Here is a 19,513-nt window from a genome sequence, read left to right as displayed (position 1 = left end):
CCATCAATTCATTATTCTGCATATAAAATGTCTGAAACCCACAGCTGGTAACAGTTTATTTCATAAATCAACAACTCTGAAGGATTAAAGAACAGGGCAAATTTAAATTCCTGAAGCAATGATAAAGGGAACTGATATTGGCAATGTTGAGAGAGGCATTATGTGTCAAATTAACATATAAAAATCAGAGGACATGATTGGAATCTGAAGAGGTCTCAACTAGATTTCAGAAATAACGTCTTCACGCTTGGAGTTTTTGATTTATGCAATAGGCTGGCACCTAGTGTAGCAAATGCTGACTTAGTTGAAGTATTCAAAAGGGAATTGGGTCAATTACTGATTCAGCTGAAAGTGAAAAGATATCGGTACATGCTGCAAAAGATGAAAAATGATCAAATCACCTGCTGAAACCAGATGTGGCTAACAGAGTGAATTGGATGGTGTGAATGGCCATTTCTCCTTCCCAAGTTCCTGTGCTCATGTTACATTGCTGCATTGTAAATTTGAGTTTTTAGACAATTAAGCACTAAACTGGTTCGCAGGCAATTCGTCAGAGATGACATCAACTTATAACTATTACTTGTTTACTGTGTTTATAGATGAAGTATTCTTTTGAAGTTTTCGGTTCAACGAGACATGCGTATATTTGGAATTTTATCAAATACAAAATGCCTTTGTACTAACCACTCTGAAACAGACAGAAAGTTTTTTTTTTACCTTTCACAGGTTTTGCAGAAAACTGTGATAAAGAAATAAATTACTGAGAATTTGCCACAGCACAGGGAGAATGGGGTATCACCTATGTCTTGTTCATTACAACATAGTCCATGCATTTCATACGGTGTTAAATATTTGTATTATATATAGTATTTGTCTGTGGTCTCTTGACCAATTCCAACAGGGCAACAACAAAGCATCAACCAGCCCAGTGTCTGTGGTGCACGCAAGGAAAATGCATCTAACACACCTGCCTCTGCATCAGTAATTGGGCTTCAGGGCTAAATAGTCTGCCAACTTAGTGGACAAATTTTCACAAATTCGGAAGGTATTCTAGAGCCATTTAAAAATGGTGAACAATACCCAATTCTGGTATCTCTGCTCCTTTTACCAATGCCCCTAATTTTCTCCAGTGCAGGATAAGGTTGTGGTTAGTGGCCCTGCACACCAACCGTTCAACCTGACCAGCACTGCAGGGATGGGAACCTCTAAGCTTCTTCGGGACAATTCTCAGAGGAGTCATGAGCCATCCTTTCAGGAAGAATTCCAAAGTAATTTCATACCCACACTTCTTCCATGCTGCCACCAAGATCCATCATTTCTAATATGTCGATTCATGCTCCCCTGTACTCACTCACCAGTACGCACAAGGTACCGAACCAATTCACCTCATTGTAACAATGGCTTGGGTGAAACTCCCATTCATAACCCTTTGAGAAAAAAAACTGGTATTCCTATCACCCTTTGAAAGTGACAATCAAACAGAGCGTCAAAGCATCATTAAAATGTTAATTTACAGGTTGCACCAAAACTGGAGGAACACCAATACCCTTGAAGGGAGGTTTTCTAGTCCTCCTCAGGAGAGTTTAAACTAATGTGGCAGGAGGGTGGAAGCCAGAACAGTAGGTCAGCATGTGGAGTGTTTAAAGAGAAGAGAGAGGCTGAATCAAGTAAGTCTAGGAGGAAGAATAGGCAGGGCCAGGTTAATGAACACAGTGGGACTAACAGTCCAAAGTGTATTTACTTTAATGCAAGAAGTATAACAGATAAGGCAGATGAGTTTAGAGCCTGGATTAAGATATGAGACTGCACTGTGTAGCCATGACATAAACTTGGTTGAAAGAAGGGCAAGACTGGTAATTCTACATTCCAAGGTTTAGATGTTTCAGGCATGATAGAGGGGATGTAAAAGGAGTGGGGAATTGTACTGTATTCCTGAAAAAGGAGAAGCATAACTGCACAAAGAGAGGACATCTTGGAGGGCTCATCGAGCGAGGCCATATAAGTAAAATTTAGGAATAAGAAAAGGTGCAATCACTATGATGGGCTCATATTATAGGCTTCCCATAAAAGCAGGAATTAGAGAAAGAGATATTTAAACATATCATGGAAAGATGTAAAACAAACAGGGTTGTGGTAGTGGATGATTTTAATTTCACCAATATTGACTGGAATTACCTTAGTGCCAGGGACATAGATGGGACACAATTTGTAAGGTGCAGGGATTCTTGAACTAATATGTAAGTAGTACAAATAGGGAAGGGATGGTATCAGACCTTGTATTGGGGAATAAGCTGAGCCAGGTGATTGAAGTTTCAGTGGGAGAGCATTTTGGGATCAGTGATCATAATTCCATATGTTTTAAGACAGTCATGGAAAAGGATTAAGGAGTATTCCAAGGCATTTTATATGTATATTAGAAGGAGGGTGACTCGGGAAAGGGTAGCTAACTCATGGACAGAGGAGGGAATTTATGTTTGGAGGCATAGGAAGTGGGTGCAATCCTTAATTAATATTTTGCATTAGCATTCACAAAAGAGATAGACATGGATGAGTCTTTAGAGGGGAGTGTGTTGATAGTCTAAGACATGGCAATATTTAGAATATGGAGGTGTTGGATGTCTTGAAAAACATTAAAGTCAATGAGACCCCAGGGCCTGATGAGATCTATCCCAGCATACTGAAGGAGGCAAGGGAGGAGATTGCTGAGACCTTGACAGAGATCTTTGTAAACTCTTTAGCCACGGACAAGGTTGCAAAACACTGGAGAATAGCCAATGTTGCTCCTTTGTTCTTGAAGGGAAACAGGGATATGCGGGAAAGTGTAGGCTGGGGAGCCTCACATCAGAGGTAGAGAAATTATTGGAGAAGATTCTTAGGGACAGAATTTACTTGCATTTGGAGAAGAATGGACTTTTTAAGGATGGCCAGCATGAAGGGTATGAGGGGCCATTAGGGGTGAGTGGGGGAGCATACATTGGCATGGAGGCCATCGGTAAGATCTTTTAAAGTTACGCCCTGGAAAGTTGCCAAATCCAAACTGTGGTTCACAATATTTCTGAGGGGCCATGAAACACAACTCCTTGAGAAGCTGGTGTAACTTCACAATTTCAGGGGTAGGCAGGTGGGGGTGTGGGTGTGTGGAAGAGATGCCCAAACCTGCAATGAAGCCACCCAATTCAAGAAGGCAGAGTGTGGGACCACATTGCTCTCTTGTACTAGCAAAAGGTGCAGGAGCTAGGAGTAGGGGTACGAATCCTCAAATTGGGTAATGTCTGCCATTTTCAAAGACCAATTCCTTGATAACCCAGCCCTTAGAGATCACTTTTCTGGTAGCTGACTTGCCTCGCTTCAGTCCTTAGCCCTCAGGTTTGTCCAAATGTAAGCCTGTTGCTTCCCAATTTCCCAAGAGTGGCACAAGTTCTGATTGTTGCCAGGAAGCTCATGTCTTGCAAACCACAAACACACACACACACCTGCACACTCAGTCCCAAAAACTTACTCCCATAAACCCTCTCCTACACTCCCACCCGCAACTCCTTGCAGCTGAGTGGGAATCCCAGGCTTTGATTTTCACCTGAAACAGTGGGCCAACTCCCTGTCAACATTTTTTACCCCTAAAAGTTACCATGCTTGAAAATTCCTATGAATTAATAGTTGAGAATTTGTCCTGACAAACAGTATGACGTACAATAAATATCATTGTAAATAAATCTAGTTGATAAGTTGCAAGTGACCAGGTCTTGAGAAAGTTATGGTCAGCTCCGCAACTGGAGGTATTTATCACAGTGTACTGTTGGCCTGACAAAATCTATTTATACCGTGCATTTAAGAATGTAATTCATAAATAATTTGATGCTTCATATCAATTTAAGTGTGGCAGGCTGAGAAAAAATGCTTTCAGGCCACACAAAGGGTGTAAATACTGCATGTATTAATGGAGGAAATGTGAAAGAAACATGCTTTTCTTTTACCCACTGGAAGTAGTTGGGAGGTTAGAGGAGTTCCCACAGCAACTGTTAATGGTGAAGCACTGAAGTTTATTATCGGAACTCAGTTCAGAGGGACGGTCGGTGCACAGAGCCATTAAAATATTATCGCAGGGATTTAAAGCAAGATTGTCCTCATCTTACAGTTCTTTAATGTGACTGCAGCAGTATCCAGTAAAACAGCGCAGCATCTATCTGATTCCTTAAAAGTTGAAAATGAATGACATGGAAAGTTGAACAAACTTTAATTTTTAGTCCCCTTAATGCGATTTTAGTTTGACAGCTTTGAAAGATTGCCTCAATATTGGAGATCATTTGAGAGTATATATTTTGCAAAGAGCATCCCAAGAATTCCAATTCTGGTTTTGTTTGCAACCAGGTCCTTGTTTATCCCACTACTGGCAGCTATGTTTTTGGCTGTTTGGGTCCTAAAATCTGGGATTCTTTCCACGATGCCCCTCTGCTCCTCCACCACTTCCTTTTTGACCAAGATTTTTCTCACCAGTCCTCATGTTTCTTTTGATTTGGTCCTGTGAAAGGCCTTGGGATATTTTACTATGTTAAAGGTGCTATATAAATACAAGTTGTTTTGTGGATCCGTTATTTTTGTTATTCATTAGTTCTGTACCTGTATTTCTTTCTACTTTGGAGTGTTTTGCTTTGTAAATACAATGGGGTTTTCTTTCAAAACAGAGGTTTATTTTCAGTTTTCAATGTAAATATTAGCACAGGAGCTGCTGCAAGAACTGATCAAACATCAAGAAGAGGGTATAATCGTATACACATGATGAGATTTCACTGAAATAATGTTTGAGATCTATGCAGCAGAAAAGAATATATGTTAAGAAGTAAGGCTTAATTATATATATCCATGTTATGTCCCATTTTTAATTAAATATCACATTTTAAAATGATGATGAAAGCACCACATGGTCTGGAATCCTGACAGATGATTTTTAACCTTGCCTACTCGGCAGAAACTCAATGAGTGGGCAGTTAAAATGGACCAGAAAACTTATCAACTAAGGACGTGCTGCCTTATTATTCCTAATGCCTTCTACTTTAACCTAAAACTAAAGCAAAGTGCTGCAGACGCTGGAGATCTGAAATAAAAACAAAGTGCTGGAGAAACTCAGTTGGTCTGGCAGCATCTGTGGCGACAGAAACAGAGTTAACGTTTTGCATCCAGTATGGCTTATTCAAAACTCAGGAGTTCATAAAAAGAGTCATGCTAACTCTGACCTTGATTGTCAAACATGACTGGTAATGCAAAGTTACAGCATCACTCATCATTGACTCTGCCTCTATGTACAACGATGATAGTCGTGTATGAATCATTCTGTTGCTTACAGCTTGACATCAACAACAAACATTGGTTACTTTTAGCTATAATTAGCTCCATGCTTGAATTGCATATACTTCAGGGTTGCTAATCAGTTTTTTCATCAGATGTTTCCACTGACCTTACATTTCACATTTTAACCTTCAACCTGAAAGGTACATTTGTAAAACTAAAATTGTATTACAAAACGTATCAAGTACAAGCTAGATTTTTATTACGGGGCATTGAATGAGGCAGGATGGAGAGGTGAGGGGGTTGCAGGAGATAGTTGTGGATTGGTGGGGGCCTGTCATTTCCAATCTGAATAAGTCCTGGGTGGAAAGGCCTGAAGGCCCAATAGCCTTCCTATTGCACCACCATTTAAGGTCCTTATCTACGAAATTAATGCCCACCTCAGGATCTCTGCTTACTGTTGCTGTTGTTATCCCAGTGTCCATCAACCTGCACTGCTCCCCTCCTATCACTTAGCTCTTGAAAGAATTGCTCCAGTGGTTGAAACTGATGTCTCTGCAGATTATACACTGGATATTGGCTGAGATTTAATCTGTGACCTTTTGTATTGGGGTCTTAAGTCACAGAGCAACGAGAGAAACTTTCAGGTTCTTCAAATGAGCAGGGAATATCTGTGTCTTTGATCCTAAGTGTCAGAGCATCGAGGTGTGTGGAGGAACTGACACCTCTCCTCCATTAAAGGGCATGATATGGCATCATGCAGATTTTTCAAGTAGCTATATTAGGAAAAAGGTAGATATAGAACGTGACTTTGTGCCACAACACTTCAGGAACCCGGAACAGACTTAAGCCTCTAAAAGACAAAATTGGGACAATTGGGCTAAACTTTTCGGGTTCCTTGGAGGTTGTATGGGTGGTGAGGGCTGGTGCAATAAAATGGGAAATGGCACTGTGAACAAAGCCCGAAGTCTTTCTCCTGCTGTGCCGTATTGTTAGTGATGGAAAATCTGACAGTTTAGACCTCCAACAGATAGCCTCTTGAGTCTTTTGGGTGGTGAATTAGGTGCCACTTCCTGTCCCTACAGGCACTGTTCCTTTGTTGGGAATGCCTGCTGTCATGTGGAAAAACCTCAGGTAAACTCTGGCAGCCCTCACAGAGGGTTCTGGAAGGGTACACCATCCCTGTTGGGTGCTTCATGGATCAGAGGAGGACACTTCAGTGGTATATCTGCCCTTTTAACAGTAACATTGCTATTGAACTCCAAATACTGAGCTGGGATCTTTTTTGTTATTCATTTACGGGATGAGGGTGTCACTGGCTAGGGAGCATTTATTGTCCCTAATTGCCTAGAATGCAGCTGAGAGTCAACCGCATTGCTGTGGGTGTGGAGTCACATGTAGGCCCAGACCAGGTAAGGATGGCAATTTCCTTCCCTAAAGGACATTCGTGAACCAGATGGGTATTTCCAACAATCGACAATGGATTCATGATTATCATTAGACTCTTAATTCCAGATATTTGTTGAATTCAAATTCCACCATCAGCAGTGGCAAGATTCGAACCTGGGTCCCCAGAACATTATTTGGGTCTCTGGATTGACAATCCAGCAATAATACCACTAGGCTAGCACCTCCCCCTAATAATCTTGCCTACATGTTTACATCAAGTCTACAAGAGTGCCCCTGTCTGGCGATGCCATAAGAATGAGTGAGGAGAACAACTCTGGAGCTCAAAGACAATAAACATACTGTCTAGGTGTCCTCATACTCTTAGTAACAATGCCTATCATATGAATATAGTTTGTACCTAATTGCGATAATGCAATAAAGCCCATCTTGTTTAAGACAAGAGCTTCTTCTATTCAAAATACCGAGTGTAGTTATTCCTCCACCACACTGGACAATGCTGGCCCTGTATCTCCCAACCTGAAAGGAAGATGGTGTCAGTAAAATCTATGGTGACCAAGAGTCCAGCTAGCTCACACAACATGATGAGCAGTGGTAAGGATTAATCATACAACATCATGCCAGCAATGAGCGTTGCTTCATCTTACAATGTGCCTCATCTGACAACCACGTCCACCTGGTGCTGCAACCTCAGCAATGATCACCTCTAACAAATGAGTTGCTGAGCGTGCTCGGCTGCTGCCCCTCTAATTGGGATGGGAGCTCTTGTCGTTGGCCTGGCAACACTGATAATATGCCAACTCAGGTCTCACCAGAGCTGGGTTGCCTTCTGCTTTCAGCCCCAGCAGCAGAACTTCCAGACAGGTGGAAAAATAAATCATCCGATTATTGGGTATCTCTTCATAAAAACAGCACTCAACACATGGAGGTGAAATCTTACCAGGAATGTTTTGAAGCTGTGATGGGAAGACTATAGTTCATTCTCGCTGTTTAAGTCTGGATAAAGCCAATGTATCAACCAATTGATGACTGCAATCTGAAACAAAAAGCAGAAGGCATTTGGTGTTTAATACAGGACAGAGAACAACTGGGATCCCCAACATATAAAGGGATTAATTAGCTGTCAGTATTTAAAATATGAGCTATTAGTGTATCAGGCTGGGGAAATTACTTTAATGATTTGGTACAGTTTTCCACAGAATGTCATTTCTCTCTATTTCCCCTGTTTTTTTTTTCCTGTGCTTAGCGGTGTTGTGAAGGAGGCTGGGGCCCAATTAGTTCCCACCCAGTTAATTTTATTACCATTTGGCGTAGGGAAGTAATAAGGTACAAAGATAAACAGAAAAAATTGTAGATCATTAACAAATCTCATAAGAAATTACAAAAGAAATTAAGTTAATTGCTCCTGCCTGTTTGCGTTTTATTATTTTTTTAAACAAATACTTTCTTATCATAAAATGTAGATGGTACTGTCGAGAGCTAATTAGAAATGATCATGGAATTCTGGACAAGTTCGGAGTTTCCATTGCAAAATAAAGTATCCACCAGTAAGAGGCATCAGAATGCAAGTTTTCATGCTATTAAAGGTGTAAATAAAGCTTGAGAAAGGCATGTAACTGGGCTAGTATCCTACAACTCTGTTCTGAATTGAACAGTGGACTTATCTACATGACGTGGACTGCTGTGGTTTAAGAAGGTCACTCACCATCCACTTTTGAGGGCAATTAGGAATATGTAATAAATCTGCCCCTAGCTCAGATACCATGAATGATTTTTGTTTTAAGATTCAATTCTTGCAGATACTTCACATGCTGAGCTCCATCGCATTATGTAGGTGCAGTGGAACTTACAGAGCAAGGTGTATCGATCATTGCAGGAACTGAGCCCAAACAAGCAGACCCAAACTCTTACACCCTTGGAAGAATGCAAAGGCAATAAACAAGCTGCAGGAAAGATTTACAAGTATGGCTCCAAGTTTGAGGAATTTCAGTTATGAAGATCGCTTGGAAAAGCCGGGGCTGTCCTTAGAGAAGAGATAGTTGAGAGTGGATTTCATGAAGATGTTCAAAATCATGAGGAATCTAGACAGACTAAATGGGGAGAACCTGTTCCTGATCAGGGAAACACCAGTTTAAGATTACTGGCAAAAGAAGCAACTGTGGCATAAGAAAAAAAATCTTACATGCAGTATATAGTTAGCACCTTGAATGCACTGCCTTAATAATTGTCAGGAGAGAAACAAAATGCAGAGCTACAGGGAAAAGTTGGGGAAATGCGACCAAGTGAGTTGCTGTTGCAGAGATCTAGCACACATATGACAGACCCTTCTGTTCTGTCAGTGTTCTATGGTTCTTTGATCCACTGACAGTGAAACCAAAGGTCATGTACATTGTGCAATGCAATAGCAAACCTAAATTTCCATTTCTTAGCCTGATGCTGAAAACCAACTGTTAATCTTTAAAGTTAACCACACAAGAATTGGACCCTGGGTTCCAGACATCTCATTGAAGGTGAAAACCTAAACATTCCAACTGGTAGCTAGATTGTGACACCCTTACAACTCAACATTGCTCAGGGCTACAGATAAGTACATGCAAAACAACGTTTTAAACTATTTTCATCTAAACATTTAAATAGTGGCCCTCTGTCTGGTATAGCTTGGATCTGATTATTTGCTGTGTTTCATTAACGTGCAGTCATGAAATAATACACCATTACCATCAGACAGTGTTTTTCTCTGCTGTATTGTGAAAAGTTACTCCCCACTTTCCGCGATGCTTGGCCCTTAAATAATCTTTTTTTTAATCAATATACAAGTATGTTCCATTCTGTGAAAAGGTTATGGAATGATGTCACGATGGCTCAGTGGTTAGCACTGTTGCCTCACAGTGCCAGCGACCTGGGTTTGATCCCACCCTTGGGCGACTGTCTGTCTGGAGTTTGCACATTCTTCTTGTGTCTGCATGGGTTTTCTCCACTTTCCTCCCACAATCCAGAGGTGTGCAGATTAGGTAGATTGGCCATGCTAAATTGCCCATCGTGCCCAGGGATGTACAGGCTAGGTGGATTAGTCGTGGGAAATGCAGGGTTACAGGGATAGGTAGGTGGGTGAGTCTAGGAGGGCTGCTGTTTGGAGAGTCTATAGAGGCTGAATGGCCTCTTCCCACACTGTAGGGATGCTACGAATTTATTGTTCAGTACATACTTTATCAACTGTATACTTATGGATGGCTCAGTAACTTGCTGAAAAATCCTTGAAGACCTGATAGAATTATCCAAAACAAAAAGAAAGCCTTCAATCCATCTTGTTTATACTGGTTATTTCAAAGAGCTGTATAAATATTCCTGTGCTCTTCTCTCTTCCTCTTACCCTGCAGATTATTTTTCCCTTCAAGTATTTATCCAATTTGTGTTGAATGTTACGATTGAATCTGCTTTTGCTGCCCTTCCAGTTCATCATAATTTGCTGTCTCGAAATAAAAAAAGAGTTTCTGCAGGTCGTCTCTGGTTCCTTTGTCGGAGAGATGGAAAAGCAAATTCCCAGAAAGGGAAATAGAAGAACAGAGGGTGAGCTGGCCTGCGCCAATCTCATTAAACTCCCAGAAGCCAGTTCAGAAATAGAGGGCTCGGCACAGCTTGCTTGTCCAATATCTTCCTCAAGGGGAAAGATAGAGTAAGATGCGCAGAGAAAGGGAGACCCTAAAGAAGGGAAAGGAGTCAGAGGCAGGAAACATTATATAAATTTTATTCACGTTGAATTGCAAACAATTCAGTGTATCCTTTTTGCTCAAGAACTCTTTTTTTTCTGAATACCTTTCACTGGCAGCTGGTGAAACCTTTAACATCCACTGATTGTGTCATACATTAGTTATAATGAAAAAGCATAGTCATTAAAGCGAACAAGACCTTGACTTCCACAGTGAACAATCATAGGAGGAAGGCAGAATATGAAGCTTGGGAATGAAGAGTGGTGCTTTGAAATACAATCAAGTTTTTCCATTATATGTGAGATTACATCAGGCTTCCGGTTTTAGACTTTGTTTTTGAAGGGCACAGCTGGTGGTAGGCTGACTGTAATTGCTTTGATAAATACCATAAAACAACAGTGCAATAACAATATTATTATCACAAAAATTCCACCCAAAAAAATGACAGTTGAAAAGAGGTCTTTAATTTCAAAAAAATAGAAATCTGCATGTCAGCTATCATACAGCAGGGAGGATAGCCAGCACAACAAGGAGACAAAATGTTCAATTGCTGGTTGCTAGGTAGCATGTTTGCTGCTGGGAGTGAAAGGTAAGACTGAAGATCGGGAGAGGCTGTTTATGCTTCCTTGAGATCAGTGACTTTCTTGCATTAAAAGCTCTTGGGAACCTCTTCTGCTGAAACTGTATGAGCAATTAGACATTAAAATGGATACAAACTAATTTCTCTAATAGCAAATAACAGCAACTACCTGTGAGTAATTTGTTTATGTTTTGTTTTCTTAATTTGTCATTTTTTTTCCACCAATGTTCATGTTATTTAAAGGAAATTACAACATAAGTAGAGTAATCTAGGATTGTAACCTCATCACCTTTAACTGGATGGTGACTGCATGTAGTATTCAGCCGTGAACAAGCACAGGATTCTGTGAGATTGCGTTTCGGTTTGCGCTATAAACTAACATTCTGAGAGCCCATAAATTTACCTGATCACAAAAGAGAAACAGTGAAAAAGGATCAAAAGGAGCGATACTAAGGAATTGGCAAAAACTGAAGTAAAATTTCAAAACTCCAGTTTCTGACAGAGAATAGTAGACGATAATCTAATGTGTGTGAAGTTTGTTATGAAGTTACATTTCTGGATTGCCATGCCATCTGGATCTTTTAAATCAATTACATGCTGGTAATACACTCCTGTTGCTCTCTGTATCCTGTATGTGATACAAACTATTGTCCATATCATGTAGTGAAACTAAAGCCAATGGACCATTATTTCAAATCACTTAATGCACCAACACAGTAGTTCCAGTTTTTCATTTCCCACCATCACTGCAGAAGCCAAATAATGATAATCAGAATAAGCCTGACCATTAAAAACTCCAGCATCACTTATTATTGCTAAATAAAAAAGACACGTGCTGTCAAAGCATTTTTTTACCATGCACTCATCAGTACAGAGCCATAAGAACACCAAAACACATTGTTCAAGTTCTGCTCTATCAAGTGACTACTGTGTACCACATACTATTTAAGGCTTTAGCATGCATCAGGCATCTAGGATGTATCATACTGAGATCAAAATGATAAGCCATTTAATCTTCACTTTTGGGGTTCGATCAATTCCTCTGAAGTCTCCAATGAGCCCTTTACCACATCACCATTTCTCTTCCCCACCCAAAGGGAAAGGAACAAAAGAAACAAAGTTGACACAAAGATTCATAGCTAAGTACGATGAAAACAAGTTGGCAACTGAAAATCACTGAGATTTATTCAATCTCTGGGCTCAAGTGACAAACAAGTGAGATTGGTATATGAAGCCAATAATTGAGCTGCGATTGTATCCAACTGACAACAGTCAATATTTTTGTCACTTGAACGGGATACAATAGAAAATTAAAATGCAGTTTCAACAATTACTGAATGATATCAAAATAAAGATGTCTGAGCTGATCTTGAGTTACTGGAAAAATAATACAGCACGTTCGATCCATCGCAGTATAGAGCGCAGTAATTTTCAGTTGAAAATCTGTCGCAAGCAGAAATAAATCTGAGAAGCCTTGGTATTAGAAACGTATCCCTCCATTTTTGAGATGACCGTTCTTGGCAATTATCTTGTCAACCACAATTCAGCCACATAAACTGACATATTTCAGACACGGTGAGCCCTCATTGGTGGTAGTGGAGCTTGGAGCCACATTTTACCATGAGTGCCCAAGAAGATGGTCCCACTTCCTTACTCTTCTCACCCTGAGAGCCTGATGGGTGGCCACTGAAGTTTTTCTTGGCAGTCTGCCCAGCTGCTGGAAAAATGCGGGCAGAGGCAGGATGAGTTCAATAATTTAGCACTACGTTGGCAGAATAGGGCTCCAGGTGGGTGGGCATTCTGCCATCATACCTGCGGCTGCATGGCAGAAAGGGGATTTTGGGCATATCACCTTGCATTTTGCCAGCCTTTCCATCCCCAAGCCTGTCTTCAAAGGCCTGAGGAAAATTTCAGCTGTCAGAGTGTCCATCATGTTTCTCCTTTCAGCAACATCACAAACGTATAAATTAGAAGCTGGAGCAGGCCATTCAGCCCCTCAATCCTGTTCTGCCATTCAAAAGATGATGACTGATCGGATTGTGGCCTCAACTCCACATTGCTCCTACCACCGATAACGCTCGACAGTTTTGTTAGTCAAGAATCTATCTACCCTTAACTCAATGACCACTGTTCTCAGGGAAGAGTGTTCCAAAGATTCTCAACTCTCAAAGAGAAAACAGTCCTCCTTATCTCTGCCTTAAATGGGAAAGACTTTATTTTTAAACTACATTGCCTGGTTCTAGTCTCTTCCATAAGGAGAAATATCCTTGCAGCCTCCACCCTGTCTAATTCCCTCAGGATTTCTCTCCGTTTCAATAAGGTACTCTCCATTTTTCCAAAAGTATTGAAAAAGTTTTAACGCCATCTGACTTGATAAATACCCTTCAGACAGCGAGGTGATCTAGTACTATAACTAAATTAGTATGGGTGAGAATCATTGAGGTTTTATCATTCTCATCTTTAAATTTTCTTTACAATCCCTGCTTTTTGTTCAAATAAAGTTTTCCATGAACAATGGGCTCGCTTTAAACTATTTCCAGGAGTTGTGGTTTTGGTGTTTCCAAATGGAAAATGAAGTTAGGCTACAAATCAGCAATGGCCTCATTGAATGGCTGAATAGGCTTGAAAAACACTCTTGTTCCCATGAATGGTAACAAACACAATCCACCTGTTCAGTGATTCAGGAATATTGTTAACAATTTAATTGACTTATCATTCTTTTCCAAGTTTCTGATCCCTTCCCACCCTCACCCCCACTCACACCAAACCCCCACCACCTCCATCCCTGACTTGCCCATGTAGTAATGTAGATATACACTCTTGCAAGTGAACAGCAATGAGATTTATTGAAAACAACTCATGCAGAGGATGGTAAGAGTGGTCAGACTGACTGTAATCTTATAGAGCCAGGCTCTAGTTTCTTGTAATCCATTGTTTTCACATTTCCGCATTTATACTGAGAGTAATAATTTAATGCTCTTTGCACCCTGCTCCAGAGTTCTGAAATATCCATTGACCTGACATTGTCTTGCCAACCCCAAACATCCAATCCTCACAAGCCACATCCTTTTGTCATAATAACTACATTGTCTACTTACATATTTCCTCTCTCACTCCCACCATCAAGACAAGTTGGTTAAAAGGCCTTTGGAAAATAATATTATTCTGTCCTCCTCACATTGACAGTAAGAACCGTGAGACAGGCACAAAAAAACTGAGAGCCAGCAATCCACCATGAGTTCTAAAACCAGCTTAGTATTAATAGGTGTAAGAAACTCATAGCACAGTGCAAGAGCTCTGAGACATCATAGCCTATTTTGGTTTTTCCATGCATCCGTATTGCTACATTGGACTTGTGGTTGCCTACCTTGGTAAAATTTAGCTCGAAAATGATTAGAAAACTATTGAACGTTGAAAGATTATACAGTTGTGTTATGCTGTAACACTTGAGTTTTATCACTTTTATAGGGAGAATGGGATTTGAACATGTGTACCTTTGTTCAGTTCTTAAGTGGAAAATAGAATCAAGTCCTGATCAGGGTGAACCGACCCTTTAACTGAGGATTTTAACTGAGACCTATCTGGATTTAACAAGGGATTTCAGGTGGCATTACAGTACACTGGAAGTTGTACACTTACTATCAGGTCTGGGATCTGCTTGGTGAAGAGATAACCAGTGGTCTTTCCACCCATTCCTTCTTGCTTTTGAGCTTAAACTAGGCCGGAAATAGCTAGAGATCCAAGCTTGGAGCAAGGATTTTAACTCTGACCCTTCTAGGTCGACTTTCAGCAAAGGATTGTTGCTGGTTCCATCTGGACAAGGGTTTCTTGCTGGAATGATCAGAGAGCCCCAAATAGGAGTTTGACGTTTAGCCTGCAGTTAGAGCGCTTCTGCTGTATTTGACAGTTTCCTTGCAAATGAATGCCTGAGGTTACTGGAGCAAAAAAAAATCCCAGGAAGTGAAAAGCTTCCAGTCTGTCATAAAGTAAAATTTACATTGTGAAATGGCACAATTATTCACCCATAGTGTTTTCAATTATTACCTCATTTCTGACACAGCGATTACTAAATGATGGACTATCCAGCCTTTTACTCCAAGGAATTCATTACTGCTCAAACGTCCTCTTCTCCCAAATTAACTTTTTATGAGTAGAGCTAACTAATCATTTTTAAGCAGGGTGTTTGGTTATTTTACTCATTGAAATATGCACTCCTTCAAAACGAGTGCAAAAGAGCATCATGATTCTGAAGATGCCAGTTAATTATTTCCTTTGGGTGCTGTGAATAGAAAGGTGTAAATACAGAGGTCCCAAAATTGTACTTGCAGTTGTCACTTCGAGATTTAACTAATTTTGTCTTTTAATTACCCAAACGTTATGAGGTCTGATTCATGTAGAGTTCAAGATCAGTGTCTCTGATTCATGTTAAGCAGTTGGTTTATGAGAAAATTGTTATTATGACATTTCAATTTTTTTAAGTTTAATTTAATAAGCTAAGGAGAATCAGGCCTGAGTGTTGGAGCAAGGACAGATATATATTATAGAAGTAATGGTAGTTGGAATTCTGGATAGAATATCAAACAGCAGAGCCAAGGTCCGATCCCAGAACTTTTCAATGCTTCCTCACAGATTAAAGGACATTAGTGTCCTGACTGTCTGTTGCCCTGATCCATTTCTGTAAAACCCCAATTTATGAACATCCTCATTTTCATTTTGCTATCTTTAAGGGCCATCAAGGGCGGAGAGAAACACTGTTGAGAAAATGGGTCCCTATCATGTGTGTGTCAGACCGAAAGGAGAGATACACTGGGAGCTACATTTATTTGCAGGCATGGGGCTGAGAAGGTAGGATGTTGCTTCTGAAAGAGATTGCACAACACATGCCAACTTTGTGCTATGTGGTAGTTAACACAATTGTGGCATGCAGGGGCTGCTGGCCATACTGCTGAGCCTCAGTAAAACTGAGCACCAAAGCTCTGAGAGATTAGCGCCAGTTAAAGCCAGCTGGCACTTCCTCGATCCTCTTAAAGGGGAGGTGCATTATGACTGGAGCAGATGCTGGAAGTCATTCTGCAACTGATTCTACCCGGGAAAAGAATGGGTTCAAGGCACCACAGACCATGACCCTGCTGGCCTTTCTCAGAGATGACACCACTGCCACTCTGCTAGACCAAGCTGCCAACATGTATGGCAATGTAAAGCAGTTTGAAATGCCAGATCTTCTAGGACCAGAGATTGTCACAGTCATCCTGCAAGACGTTCTGTAGCTTCTCCTACTGAAGGTCAGTGAGATTCTGCTTGCTATGGTACAATCACTCCTCATTAATTTTGAACCCTTCTAAAACAGTGTTCCCTTCACTGTCACCATGGCCTGAGTAGCATTCTCTTCTTTTGTAAAGACAGATCAAAAGTATTCATTTGACATCATGAAATGGCCATACCCCTGCTCCATGTGTAAATCTCCTTTTTGGTCTCCAATCAGCCCTTCTCTTCCTTTAAGTACTCTTTCACTATTTATATCTCTATAGAAGACTTTGAGATTCCCCTTTATGCTAGCTGCTGGTCTTATCTCACAATTCCTCTTTGCTTCTCTTATTTGCATTTTCACCTGTATTCTAAACCTTCCATATTTCTCTTGGTTCTCAGTTGTACTTTCTCCCTTATGCCTATCCTAAGCACTAAGACTGGCAAAAGAGCACAAAGGATAGGTACTAAGGAAATACATAACAGTTTGGCTTGTGATGTTTAACTTGTGGTAGGTTCTGTACTTTACAACTGGACACTTGTGATGGTCAGTGTCAGAGGGAAAGCCAGCTGTAATACTGTCAGGAAATGGAGAATTGGGGTTATGTGGACTGGTATCACATTTAGCTGAGTTATTCACAGATAGCCTGGCCAGAAAGGGGCCTCTTGAAATTTCCTTTTCTTTTTCTCATCTTCTACCATTTCCCCCGTCCCCTACTTCTCAGCTGTGCCATTAAGCTAGTTAATGACTGTGCCAACCGGATGGTGACATATAGCAGACCACAAACATTGACACTCCCTCTGTCAAATACTGCAGGTCTCCTCCAGTGGAAACCTATCCTTAATTGCCTGCATGCTGTATATGGGTTGCTCACCGGAGTCTTGAGCCATGTCATCAGCCAATAGCCCTTGGTAACCAGTTGCCCATCTTTGGCTTGACTTGGTGGTTCAGATACAATCAGCGAATGAAGATGTCCTGACTGCTACCAGGGTAACAGGCATAGTTGTGCTTGATTTGCTGCCTGTGGGTTGAACACCAGCTGGGCATTGAGGAATTAGGATCCTGTCAGTTCAGGTGCACCCATCAATTAACATCTGGCATCCATAAAGGAAACCTGTCATCTTCACAAAGCCACATGCTCACAGAACCTGGCACCCTCTGGCAAGAGACAATGAAAATATTCTCTTTAAACAGTGTTTCGATGCAACAGCAGACACAAACCATGAGGTGAGGTCATGAAAATACTTCCAGCTCTAGCCTGGAAGAAGTCAAGCATATAGGGGTTCACGTTCACAGTCACCTTCACAGCCTGCAGTCAAGGTCATGCTTACCCTACTTTGAGGTTCCAGTTGTTGAAGCAGCTGTCAGATCTCAGAGTGCATTTTTCCTCATGGAGGGTCAGGTGGGTGTGTGTGTTACTCGCACAATAACAACAGGTGATAAGTCTTCCTACTGAAAACCCCTCACCTTCTGCCTCTCCCTCTTCTAACAGTTTGTCCTATTCTGATTCGCTTCTGTTCACCCTCAAGATCATGCAGTCATTCCTAGGGGAATATTACATCTGCACCCATATCTGGCAGCAACTAATTATGCAGAAACTTGTTCTGGTATTTTACAGCACCTCAAGGAACGTGCCAAGAGGCAGGGAGACCATATTATTGGGTGGGAAAGAGAGGAAGTTAACATTCCTACAGAGATTGTAGGAACTGCCGATGCTGGAGAATCTGAGACAACAAGGTGTAGAGCTGGATGAACACAGCGGGCCAAGCAGCATCAGAGGAGCAGGAAGGGTTGGCCCACTGTGTTCATCCAGCTCTGCACCTTGTTGTCTCAGGTTAACATTCCTGTTGCCTTTCTATGCAGCTAACATTTTACAGACAGTGGGACGGCTTGCTGGCAAGTTGAAAGACTGCCCAGTAAGGGCTATATGTTTAGTGGGAGTGGGGAGGAGGGGGTAGGCCTCATCAGATATTTACTTGCCCATGATAAGAGATAATTATTGACACTGGTGGATTGTAGAGATAGGAGCAAAAACATTTTGAATGTCTAAAATCTAAACCTGAATAAACCTTGACGATTGGTGACCTTCCTCACCATCAACCCCCAACCCCCACTTATATGGTTTTCGGGGCAGCTTTCATGATACTGTTCTTGCCCAGCTGCAGTCCCAGCACTGACCATCACCATCAGTGGTGCTATTGAGACTGCAGAGTTCTCATCCCTACAATTGGCTGGTGGTACTTAAGGTGGGATATTGTTCATTAAAGTGATGGGAATCCTGACAAAAGCAGCGCATTGCGTGGTGCACATAAAATCCCAGTCAAGGTTCCCAGAACTATGGAGGCATGGCTGCCTCTGATTTTCTGGCCAGCAGACTTGGCCAATTTCATTCTGCAAAATCCTTGAAGTCAGAACCAAGCCCTTCAGTACTTGCCATCCCAATTCCTGTGGGATTTGGCAACTACATGTAAATCTAGAAAGCTCCAAACATCAAACAGTTGTAGTAACCACCAGCTAAGATGAAATTTGTTGAGATTCCTTTAAAATTGCACTTGTGTGGTCCCTTCCTACTGCTGAGCACCTGCTCAAGTGGTTGTGAACAAGGAACAGCATTAGCTGGAGCATGGACCTCCAAAATGGCAGCACTGGTGATAAATCAACATCACAAGTTGGTTGACTTTCTGACCTTGGTGCTCTGTGTGTGTCTGGCACTGACTCCATATGTGACATCACCCTCACCAATATGGTGCCTAGGCCATCTTTCACCTGAAGTGTGCATGCATGCAGGGTACCATTTTGGACCCCTAAGGCCTCCCTAACATCCATCCATCAGAAACTGATGAATTCAGCAGTGATTATGGAGACAATGAGTCACATAGTTATATGTGTATTCAGGGAAAAAGAGAGACAGTGTGAGACAATATGGCCAGTGCATGCCGAGATATGGTCAGATTGGCACAACTAGAGGCTACAACTAAGAACGGTCAGCTGGGTGGGAAAGGACTCATAGAATCTTTTATTAAACCAAAAACCTAGTCTTCAATGGCCCTCTTCCAAATCTTTTGACTCCTTTGCACTGGATTTCCTTGACAAGACTGGCACCAAGATGCCAACTTGCAGCACAACGTTAAAAGTAATATCACTGTGATATTGGAGATAGTAGGAACTGCAGATGCTGGAGAATCCGAGACAACAAGGTGCAGGGCTGGATGAACACAGCAGGCCAAGCAGCATCATAGGAGCAGAGAGGCTGACGTTTCGGGCCTAGACCCTTCATCAGATGAAGGGTCTAGG

General features: G+C 41.3%; 1 protein-coding gene across 2 annotated transcripts in view; it reads left to right on the top strand.

The window, feature by feature from the left end:
* Positions 1 to 19,513, top strand: part of LOC109917230 (teneurin-2-like) — a 766,679-nt gene that overhangs the window by 559,682 nt on the left and 187,484 nt on the right. The window lies entirely within an intron of this gene.

The sequence above is a fragment of the Rhincodon typus genome, chromosome 12 (genome assembly GCF_021869965.1).
Source record: "Rhincodon typus isolate 14 chromosome 12, sRhiTyp1.1, whole genome shotgun sequence".
Lineage (NCBI taxonomy): Eukaryota > Metazoa > Chordata > Chondrichthyes > Orectolobiformes > Rhincodontidae > Rhincodon > Rhincodon typus.
This window is presented reverse-complemented; position numbering and strand designations above follow the sequence as displayed.